Consider the following 11831-nt stretch of genomic DNA (forward strand, 5'->3'; position numbering starts at 1 on the left):
ATGATGGGTCAGATGAGTGACAAGTAGAGGGGCACTATAATCTCTTTATTTCTAGATGCGAACCCTTTAGTAATTAGATGGGCCACATAGAAGGATTTCCTAACTACTTTGGCAATATGATTGTCAAAGGAGAGATTACTATCTACCTGGGTCCCCAGATCTCTTATTACCTCTTCTGTATTAAGGGGGCTGCCACCTATGTGGTAATTCGTGGGTGTTTTGTTTTTCCCAAATAGGATGACGATGCATTTTTTGGCATTTAGCTTGAAGCCATGACTTTGACACCAGGTGTCTGCCTCAGTAAGGCCCTTTTGGAGGATGTCTGTGTCAGCCAGAGAGTCAATTATGGCTCCCAGTTTGCAGTCATCGGCAAACTTGGTTAGCCATAGTCCTCCTGTGTTTGCCTGTACTTCTGAGAAGTATATGCCGAACAGTAGGGGTCCCAGGACCAAGCCTTATGGGACACCATTTGTGACTGGTTTAGAGTCGGACCTGGAGCCCACTATTATTACCGTGTGAGTTCTGTCTGTAAGCCATTTGGCAACCCATCTCGTGACTTAGGGGTTTATGTTCAGGCTGGTGAGTTTTTCTGTAATACCTGAGTGGGGAATGGTGTTCAAAGCCTTGGCAAGGTCAAGGTAGGCTGTGTGAACCATCGTTCCCTCGTCTATGGCCTTGGTGACTGTCTCGAAGAAGTCAACCAGGTTTAGTAGGCATGATCTGCACTTAACAAAGCCAAACTGGGTTGGATCAAGTGTTTGGAGGTCTCCAATGTCTTTGTTAATGAGTTCCATGATGATGCGCTCCATAGCCTTGCAGACCAGGCTAGTCAGGCTTATGGGGCAGTGATGGTGATATATGATAGTTACCAGGGTCACTTGTGGCCCCTCCTTTGTGGAGATGAATAACCGTTGTTGTGCACCATTCTATGGGCACGTAGCCTGTGGAGAGGCTGAGGTTGAACAGCGTGTTTAGGTGGGAGGTTAGTTCATTCTGTAGTTCGTGCAAGATGTATCCTGGGATGACATCTGGTCCCATTGACACTGTGATTTTGGCTTTTGAATGGGCTGTTTTCACCTGTTCACCTGTGATTTTTAGGGCACAACACTTTTCCGGTATTGTTGTGAGCCCTTTTGGAGGGGAGAGGAGGGGGGTGAAGTTTGCACTGAATCTATCTGCCAGGATGTTGGCAATATCAGTAGGTTCAGTATATTTTGTGTGTGCTATTTTGCACTAGTTCAGTACATATCTGCGAGTTGCCACTTATATTCTTAACATAGCTAAAGAAGGCTTTGTGGTTATCTTTTGAATCCTTGGTTATTTTTCTTTCAAAGTTAGCCTTGGATGATTTCATGAGGGACCTTAGTTTCTTACTGATACTGATCAGTGATGTCTTTTCTTCTTGGGATTTGCTTTTCTTCTGAACTAATTTCCTCCTTCTATTGTATAGCTTGTTTATTGCAGGGGTCCACCAAACTGGTTTCCTTCTCTTAGAGGAGTGAGTCTTGGTTTTGCTAGGGATGGCATGATCCATGCATCCTTGTAGGTGCTCATAGAGTGCATTTGTAAAGGTTTCTGCATCTTGGGCAGTGTTATCCTTTAGCGTGGGGCTGTGAAACTTACCACCTCTGTCTTACGTAAGGTGAAGTTTGCTTTAGAAAAGTTTTTTATTGTGGTTTCCTTAGTTTGGGGGTGGTGGTATGGTGTGGACATCTAGAGTGATTAGTTTATGGTCTGATCTAACCAGTGATGGGTCGACCTCCGGTGTGGAAAACCTGTCACCCATGTTGGTGATGACCAGGTCCAATATGTTTCCACCTCTGGTAGGGGAGTTTACCAGCTGTTCCAGGGCATTTGAGTTGATGAATTTCAAGAAGCGCTGGGCCTGGGAATTTGTACTCAAGTAGTTTTCCCAGTGAATGGTAGGGTAATTGAAATCACCCAATATCAGGGTGTTTGGTATGACCTTCAAGTTTTCCAGTGTCTCCAGAAAGGTGGAGTGGTAGTCCTGGGTCATGGAGGGTGATCTGTAGCAGGCCACAATTTGCATTGCAGATTTGCCCGATTTAGTTGCACATGGATGATCTCAGATGTATCGTGTTGCACCACTAACCTGGAGGTGTAGGTATCATTGATGAATATGGATACACCCCCTCCTTTTGTGTTTCGGTCCGTGTTCTGTGGCCGAAACGTGTGGTATGAGTTGTAGCCCAGTAGTGCTGGGGTGCTCTCTGGAGCCTTGAACCAGGTTTCAGTTACTGCACAGATGTCGATGTTCTCCATGCTGAGGAGTGCTTTGAGTGCGTGCATTTTGAGATTTAAACTCCTGGCATTGAGTAGCATAACCCTCAGTTTTTTGTTAATTGTGCTGTTTACGGAGGTGGGTTTGATTTTTCAGCCTTGCCTAAAAGAGGTACTATGGGGGCAGCAAGAGCCTTAGCCAGTATTCGAAAGCCAAGGGGTGCCAGGTGCAAAGCTGTCTCTTGCGAAGCAACGCGGCTTGTCGAGCATGTTGTCCCAGGCTGACAGACACTGGATCCCCTTTCAATGACAACAGAAGCTTAGCCAATTGTTGAAATTGATCATTTTTTCTTTATACTGAGGTATCATTCTTGGTGAGGGCAGGATGCTACTCAAGGTTAGGGTCATACCAGCCTGGGCTACATGATCAGAGAGCTCTTCCATGTCTCTTTTCATGTAGTCCACGGAGGTAAGTCTCAGGTCATTCACACCAACATGAACAATGACAGAGTCATATTTGTACTTGTTCTGCAGTGACGTGAGTGCTTGTGTTATGTGGCGGATTCTGGCTCCCGACAGGCAGCTAACAGTAACCTTCTGCTTGTCCAGCCAAGTGAGTGGGATGTCAGTGTGCCTGACTATAGAGTAACCTATAACTAGTGTGTTAGTTATGTTATTTCGCATTAAGGGCTATGATTGCGTGGCACACTAATTTTGTGTTTTATGTGTTGTCTGGTTTGTGACGGGAAGTGCAGGTTGTTTGGGTGTCTGCTTTGGAGGTCTCTGATACTTTTGCAGGTTTTTATTTAGAGCCTCTAAGTATGATTTTGTGTATTTATGTGTATTTTTCCAGTGCTGTTTTAGTAAGTGTGTGTGTGGCTGGAGTTGTGGTGCAAGTGTTAACCTTCTCCTCTTGACTATTTATTCCAGTCTTGGGTGGAGACAGCTTAGCTTCCACTTTGGCTGTATAATTGCATTTCTCGCATATGTTAGTGTTTTGTGGTAGGAGGATAGGGTTATCTGTGTACATGAGGTAGTTGTAACATTGCCTCAGGATACCCAGCTTCACCAGCTGGACTGGAGAGTGCACCTGAAGTTGCCCTTTGGTCATGCCTGAATAGTAGGGTGAGCTGCTTAGTCACTTGGTTGGTGAGGGGTGAATAAAGAGCCTTGCCCTGCTGGGCAATCAGTGTCAGGGTATATTAGTGCTTGCTATTAGGTCTGAGCAAGTGCTGGGCTGTAAGATGCTTTTTGAGTGCTTAGGTTGAGAGTTAGACTAGTTTCAAGGGAAAAATCTGAAGAGGAGACTTAGTGGAGTTCGGAATAATTTAACCGTAGCTAACCAGCACTGCCAGGTGCACAAAACCATGCAAACACAGTTTTTCTAGTAGGGAAATGAAAGAGATAGAAGTGAGCCCAAAATGGTCAATAAACTACTAACTTCTGGGCTGAAACCACTCCTTCATGGACAGATATGTTGCTCAAAGCTCCCCTCTCTCAGAGGTGAAGAGAGAAACTTCCTTCTATCCAAGTAAGGTATGGGCAACTCAGAAACTAGTATCACAGCCCTAAATTCAGCACTAACCTGAAAACTGGACTATACTAGCTTAGAAAGGTGGGAAACAAGGAATTTATTTGTTTTTTTTTTTTTTTTTTTAAAGATAAGACAAAAACAGTAAAAAATACACTTAAAACAGCTTTAAATGACTACAAACGATCAGGAAAGGCTATCACTTTAGTGTTTAGCCTACAACAGTTAAATAAATTATTTAAACAAAAACAACTTTTTAAAAGTGCAGGAAGTCAAATAAGTACAATATGTGAAAAAAACAAGCTTTTAAATCACAATCTGCGTTTAAGCGGAAAACAGTTAAGTACAGCAAGAAAGTACAGAAAACTGATACTTAATCACTCCAAAGTCTCTTTTCTAAGCTAGAAGGCTTGTATCAGTTTAAGGCTTTCTAGTGCTACCCAGTAGGTTAGTTACAGGAAAGATGGGAAACAAGTGCAGATGTGGTCTTTTAAAACAGAAAGTTGAAAGAGATGGACAAACTGTCCAAATGATCAATAAACTGCAATTTCTGGGCCAAGAACCTCTCCTCTCATGGTAGACAGGCTACCTAGTGCTTGCCACTCCCACTGATAAGCTAGAAGGCTTTCCTCCAACACAGAAAGACTTGCGGGGCTCAGAAGCTTACCAACAGTCCTGGATACAGCAACTCTGTATTTGGACTAGGCTAGTTACAGGAAAGGTGGGAAACAAGCGCAAGTGCGGCTTTTAAACCAGAATGTTGAAAGAGATGGAAAAAAACTGCCCAGATGGCCAATAGCCAAAATTTCTGGGCCAGGAACCACTCCTCTTGTGGTGGATAGGCTACCTAATGCTTATCACTCCCACTGATAAGCTAGAAGGCTTCCCTCCAACACAAAAAGGCTTGGGGGGCTCAGAAGCTTACAAAGAGTCCTGGATACAGCAAATCTGTACCTGGACTAGACTAGTTACAGGAAAGGTGGGGAACAAGTATAAATGTAGGCTTTTAAGCCAGCAAGTTGAAAGACATGGAAAACTGCCCAAACGGCCAAATAAACTACAATTTCTGGGCCAAAACTCACTCTTCCTGTGGAGGATAGGCTACCTAGTGCTTATCACTCCCACTGATAGTTAGAAGGCTTCCCTCCAATACAGAAAGGCTTGGGGGGCTCAGAAGCTTACTAACAGTCCTGGATACAGCAACTCTGTAACCGGACTAGGCTAGTTATAGGAAAGGCAGGAAAGAGGCACAAGTGTGGCTTTCAAACCAGAAAGTTGAAAGAGATGGAAAAAAACTGCTCAAACAGCCAATAGCTACAATTTCTGGGCCAGGGACCACTCCTCTTGTGGTAGATAGGCTACCTGATGCTTACCACTCCCACTGATAAGCTAGAAGGCTTCCCTCCAACACGAGGAAGGCTTGGGGGGCTCAGAAGCTTACCAACAGTCCTAGATACAGCAAATCTGTACCTGGACTACATTAGTTATAGGAAAGACGGGGACCAAACGCAAAACAGGCTTTTAACCAGGAAGTAGAAAGAGATGGAAAAACTGCCCAAACGGCCAATGAACTACAATTTCAGGGCAAAAACCCACTCTTCCCATTGTAGATAGGGTACCTAGTGCTGACCACTCCCACGGATAAGCTAGAAGGCTTCCCTCCAACACAGAAAGACTTGGCGGGCTCAGAAACTTACCAACAGTCCTGGATACAGCAAGTCTGTATCTGGACTTGACTAGTTAAAGGTAGGAAACAAGCTTAGAATTTTTTTTTTGTTACAGAAAAGCAGCTAAAACAGCAGTAAATACAGTTCAATTTGTAGTGCAGGCCAGCACACCTGAGTGTGTAGCAACACTACGGCAAATACTGTTCAAATAAATGCAATTAAATTAACAAATGACTAAAAAACAAGTGCAGAAGGCAGTAAATTAGAAGGCTACTAACAAGCAGTAATAAGTGCAGAGTAAGAGTGACTGAACAGATAACAGCACACAGAAGAGCAACTAAGACAGTTACAGTAAGAGTAGCTGAATAATATATATATATATATATATATATATATATATATATATATATATATATATTTTTTTTTTTATTTATTTATTTTTAGAGAGGGAACAGAGCAGGATTAAGAGGCTACAGGGGTTGTCCTTCCCAAATGCTCTTTTTGTACACAGTAGGAGTGCCTGAAATCAGAATATGATCTCACTGCACTCAGTTGAGTGAGCAAATGAGATGGGCCCAGAAGGAGTATCTAAATACAAATCTACAAGAGGGGCGGGCAATTTCAAAGCCACCAACATTAACACCAAAACAAGAACAGGGAGGGTGAATGGGGAACTAACTGTAGAGAGACAGCCACAACTTCAGTTGAGTTAATATTCAGTGAAAAACACAAATAAATAAATTAAATACAGTACTATATGCAAAAGAGCAGATAAAAGTGTACTTAAATTCATTTAGATGTCCAGCTGATTTCAGGTAGATGTTAGCCGGTCAAAGCTCTGATATTAAGCAGAGATAACTCAAAATGTACCACTTATATAAGGCAAGACAGAATGTCAGTGATGAGGTGAAACTACCCCCCACTGCTATCAATGGATACACAGAAATTCTAAAAAGTACTCTGTAGAGAGACAGCTACAACTTCAGCTGAGTTAATATTCAGTGAAAAACACAAATACATAAATTAAATACAGTACTATATGCAAAAGAGCAGATAAAAGTGTACTTAAATTCACGTCCAGCTGATTTCAGGTAGATGTTAGCCGGTCAAAGCTCTGATATTAAGCAGAGATAACACAAAATGTACCACTTATATAAGGCAAGACAGAATGTCAGTGATGAGGTGAAACTACCCCCACTGCTATCAATGGCTACACAGAAATTCTAAAAAGTACTCTGTAAAGAGACAGCCACAACTTCAGTTGAGTTAATATTCAGTGAAAAACACAAATAAATAAATTAAATACAGTACTATATGCAAAAGAGCAGATAAAAGTGTATTTAAATTCACTTATACATCCAGCTGATTTCAGGTAGATGTTAGCCGGCCAAAGCTCATGTATTAAGCAGAGATAACTCAAAATGTGATTTGTTTATAAAACTGGTAAAAATATAAAGGAATACCTAGAGAAAAAGAAAGTTGCAATTGGCAACTGCTTCAGCAACATCAAAGGTACAAATAAATTTGTTAGATGTGGCTATTGTAAAGATATCTTAGTAGGGAATAGAATGTATACAGTTATTAACAATGAGATTTTGTTACATCAAAGAATGGGAATTGTTCAACGCAGTGGGTGGTTTATATAGCAAAGTACTCATCATATGAAGCATTTTACTTTGGTAAAACTGAAAGGAAGTTGAGGAAATTAATTGATGACCATAAGTATGACATCAAATACCAAAATGTTAACAATGGCTTATACAAACACACTTTAAACTGTACAATTTGCTTTGGTTTTAAATTTAGTATCTTATCTCAGTTGACAGAAGGACCTCAAATATAAAGAGTTATACTGGCAATTGAAATTAAATGTAACTGCATACCCAGGTATTAAGGAAAATATATCAATAGCACCTATTTTGAAGTTAAGAGCAGTTAAGCTGTAGTTTTAGTAGCTACAATATTATAATATGTTTCCTTTTTTAATATGTGTTATAAAAAATTTTCAAACTTTTTTTATCATATTTTATCTACATATGTTTCAATTGTGATCTAATAAATAAACTTCAGCTAATTTTAAAGCAATTCAATTGCTATGCATTAGACATGCCTTAGTAGCTTTGAAAGTTATTAAGTATAGATGAGTTCAACTGTTTAACTGTATCCAATTGTTTTTAATTAATATTTGTGGGTATATAATGGTGTTGATTTGTGATAACGTCATTCAGTTGTGAGGAAGTCTGTGTGGTCGGACAAAAATGCTTTACTGATACTTGGGTGTTAAGCTATTTTTTTAATTTTTTTTGGTTTAAGCTGTCTTGTTCTGTTCATTAAACATTACTGTGGATCACACTGACTGTGAATTTTATTGACTTTGGGGCTTTGTGCTGTTGGAGTGCACACTGCAGGTTTCTTTATTTGTAAAGTACTGTAGTGCACTGCTGCATTCTTAATCCCTTCTTGGTAAAGCCAGATATGAGGAAATTCCCAGTGGACAACAAGATCCTCCAAGAGGACTTGTCCTGAACAAATAGTTGGTGTCAAAACCACGGAATAAAACTAAATGTCTAGATGTGTATAATCATATCCTTTGGCTAGCATGACTCCCCTGTAACTATCACATTGACAACACATCCCCTGTAAATCGATCCCGTTGTTAGGAATCTGAGAATCTATTTCAACAGCCAAATTTTCTTGTCCACTGTTGTAAAGAAGTAATTTTTTTGTCACACAGTTTATATCTAAAGATATTACGTACAGCTCCAGGGATGTAATCATTCCACTGTTCCCAGCAGTTCGCATGTACTTGTCCAACTAGTTGTCACAACTGTAACAACCACAATGCTTTTTCAATAAAAAAAATCAGGAGTCTGAATTATAAACAGTATGCAGGCTATCGCAAAGCCTTTTTCCTTTTCTCAGTGTCATACAGGCCAGTGTGAGGTGATGTGTGCCTCATGTACAGAGTTTCAACATATCCTATTTTGTCTAACACATTCTTAAGTTTGGTGGTATCATAAACACGCACTCATTGCATCTCAATGTCTTTTACAAAATAAACAGAACATGTTGGAGAGACATATTTGTATCACAGAGAGTACTGCTTCTATGGAATCATCTTCCATTCCACATAAAACAAAATACTTCTCTTATTCTATTCAATCATAATTTTGATGAATGGATTGTTAACCACAAACTCACCCTGGGTTTAGCAACCTTGTCCCTCATAGATAGAAGAAACATGTAAACATACCAACATATCCTTGTTTTGCCCATCTCTGGGTCATTCTTATGCAAAATGTAAAGGATAAAATAACTACTATGGGACTATAAGGCTAGATCTCTTAAGATCCTCACCGATCAATAGCCTTTTGAGTACATATGAGCCTATAAGACCAGGGTGTAAAGCTTTTAGTCTTAGCTACATTTGTACCTAGGAGGGATGTACAAAATATTTATTTATAAAAAGGGAGTGAGAAAGAATTAATGGAATATTTTGTCAGATGGGATTTTTGGAGCAATAACAGAGGTTGTATAAAAGAAATTATGGGATATGAACAACAGTATCTTTAATAGAACTGAATATGGTGCTGCCAGCTAGATGTGGATTTGTACTCCAGGCAAAGAAATATGCAGGTGATATGGGTCAGCTCTTATGTTTTCCTAGATTCTTCATGTTTAACTTGTATAGTAATGCATGTAGATTTCTGGTTGTATACTTGATGCAGGGATGCAGTTGTATGTTATGGTAATCAAGAATGGAATTGCACACTCCGCTTTGCTTCTATAATACTATAGACAGAAGTATTTTTAAAGGGAAAGAAGGAAGACATTTCAAACTTTTTAGGAAAGGAGGTAAAAAGAAGGGAGGATACGATTAATGGAGTGGAATGTTAGATGAAAATGGGGTAGTAAAAAGTAAAAACTAGAAGAATTAAGGAGATAGTAGACGATTTTATAGAAGAAAGTGCTTAAGAAGGAAAACATTTAAAGGGGAAAGTAAAGAAAATTTTGGAAAGGATATAATGTAAATTAGAAGAATTGTATTGAAAGAGATTGTAAACGAAGGGAAGGAAGAGTCTGCTTGAGGCTTGAATGGATTACGTTATGGATATTATAAGGGGATGCATATAAGGGAAAAACAAGTATTTGAGAAAATAGTGACTGAATGGTTAGAGGCAGTGGTAGAAGATAAGATATGCATTGAGGTGACTAATTAATATTGAAGAAAGATGACAAAAAATGTTTAGAATTAATGGCTAGCAACACTTGGAAGTACTGATGATAAAGGCTTTATGAAGATAATGCAAAAAAGAATTGTGATAACTTTGGAAATAGTGATGGAGAGTGGGTATATGGAGTAAAGGGGAAAAACAAGTGAATAAAATGTTATCAACGAAAAGGAAATATACTATTTTAAGATAGAATAAAGATGCAATGTTGGTTGTGTGTGATGTTGCAAAAACATTTGATTTATTAAGCCATGAGGCAATGTGAGATATTTTTAAGAGATTATGGGGTCGGGAAAAATAATAAAAATATTAAAATGCTATTCAGTTTCTTGGATGAAGGTCATGCTAAACTGCTGATTAGAAAAGAAAATAATCATTGAAAAAGGGGTAAAATACAATATATGTTTATTTGTGCTATTAAAGAATGCAGTAACACAAATATACAGTGATGAAATGAGAGAAACAAGATTAGAAATATAAAAGGTGTAATAATACCTGTATGTCTTTTCTATGTCGATTATTAGTTATTGTAACCAAAATATACTACTGTGACAAGGATTAAAAGGGGGATTAAGTAAAGCTGGATTAAGATTGAATAGGTCGAAAAATAAAGAGCATGGTAAACTCCATCCATCCGTCCATCCCTCCACAAGCCCTTTTTCCATTTTTGCATATGCAGTCAGGGTGTCACATCAACCGTGACAATCAACTAGAGCCAAGGTTCACACTGCTTGGTGGCTAGCCCTGTTGTGGTTATTCTTTTATACCAGTTACTTGCATGCTCTCTCACACTTATGCCCAATTTAGAGTACCCAATCCACCTATTGCATGTCTTTGGAATATGAGAGAAAACTGGAGCACCAGGAAAAAACCTACAAGAACACAGGGAGGACATAAAAGGAATTTATTTTACTAGAAATGAGATCAGCATATTAGGAATTAGGTTTGGTGAAAGAGAACAAAAAATAGTAGAACATTGGAATGAAATTCTGGATGAAGTAAGTTAGCTGGTGGAACAATTTTTAATTATCCTTTAGAAAGAAGGTACATATGTATAACTATATAAACTTTGTATATATTATACACACACACACACACATACACACACACACACACACACACACACACACACACATATATATATATATATATATATATATATATATATATGGTACTTACGTATTATCACAACCAGAATTTCACGGTTGCGAAATGCGTATACCACCACAGATAGGAGTACATGAAGCAATTGAAACTGTCTTTGTAAATGTGTAGTAGTGCCCCAAAACTTTACATTTACTATAAAGTGGTGTTCAGAGTGTGTTTTGCTGGGGAATAACTTCAGATTACCTTCAGGAACAGAGACAGTGGAAAAAAACATCTTCCTGGTTATTTTTGAGTGCATTACACAGGCACCCTACACTTTTCATGGCAGCTATCATACTATCATTTGTCTCATTTTGAACCTGCAGAAGAAATTCTTCCGAGAAGTAAAACAGACACTGAGAAATTGTTTAACCCACACTTGCTTACTTTTAACCATTATTATATTTACAAATTGTTAAAAAAATAAATGTCACTAAAACCATCACTACTATGTCTGTGTGCACGTGCCTTCTCTGAAGGATTCCTTCCACACAGTGAATGCAATCCATCCATTACACCGACAGCAGGCATGACAATGCTAGCATGCAAAAAACAGGAAGAGGGCTTTCTCCACTGTTTTTGTTCCTGAAGGTAATCCGAAATTATTCCCCAGCAATACACACTCTGAATGCCACTTTACACTGTTTCATGGCCTCGTTTGTACCGAAATAAGCGAAAGTCGCAACCGCAAAAATCTGGTTGCGATAATACGTAAGTACCATAAATATATATATATATATATATATATATATATATATATATATATATATATATATATATATGTGTGTGTGTGTGTGTGTGTGTGTGTGTGGGTGTGTGTACTTTCAAATCTCAAAATACTGAAAGATCGAGTATCTTGAGACCGAGATACCGAATGCACACTTCAACGAAAAATCTAAAAAACGAATGTCCCCATACTGAAAGTTCATAATACCGAATTTTCAGCTAACGACATTAAATTCTTTAATATACCCTCCACCACAAAATCACAAACACCTCCCCTGCTTACACCGT

Source organism: Protopterus annectens, chromosome 5.part0 (genome assembly GCF_019279795.1).
Source record: "Protopterus annectens isolate FY-2018-M chromosome 5.part0, PAN1.0, whole genome shotgun sequence".
Taxonomy (NCBI): domain Eukaryota; kingdom Metazoa; phylum Chordata; order Ceratodontiformes; family Protopteridae; genus Protopterus; species Protopterus annectens.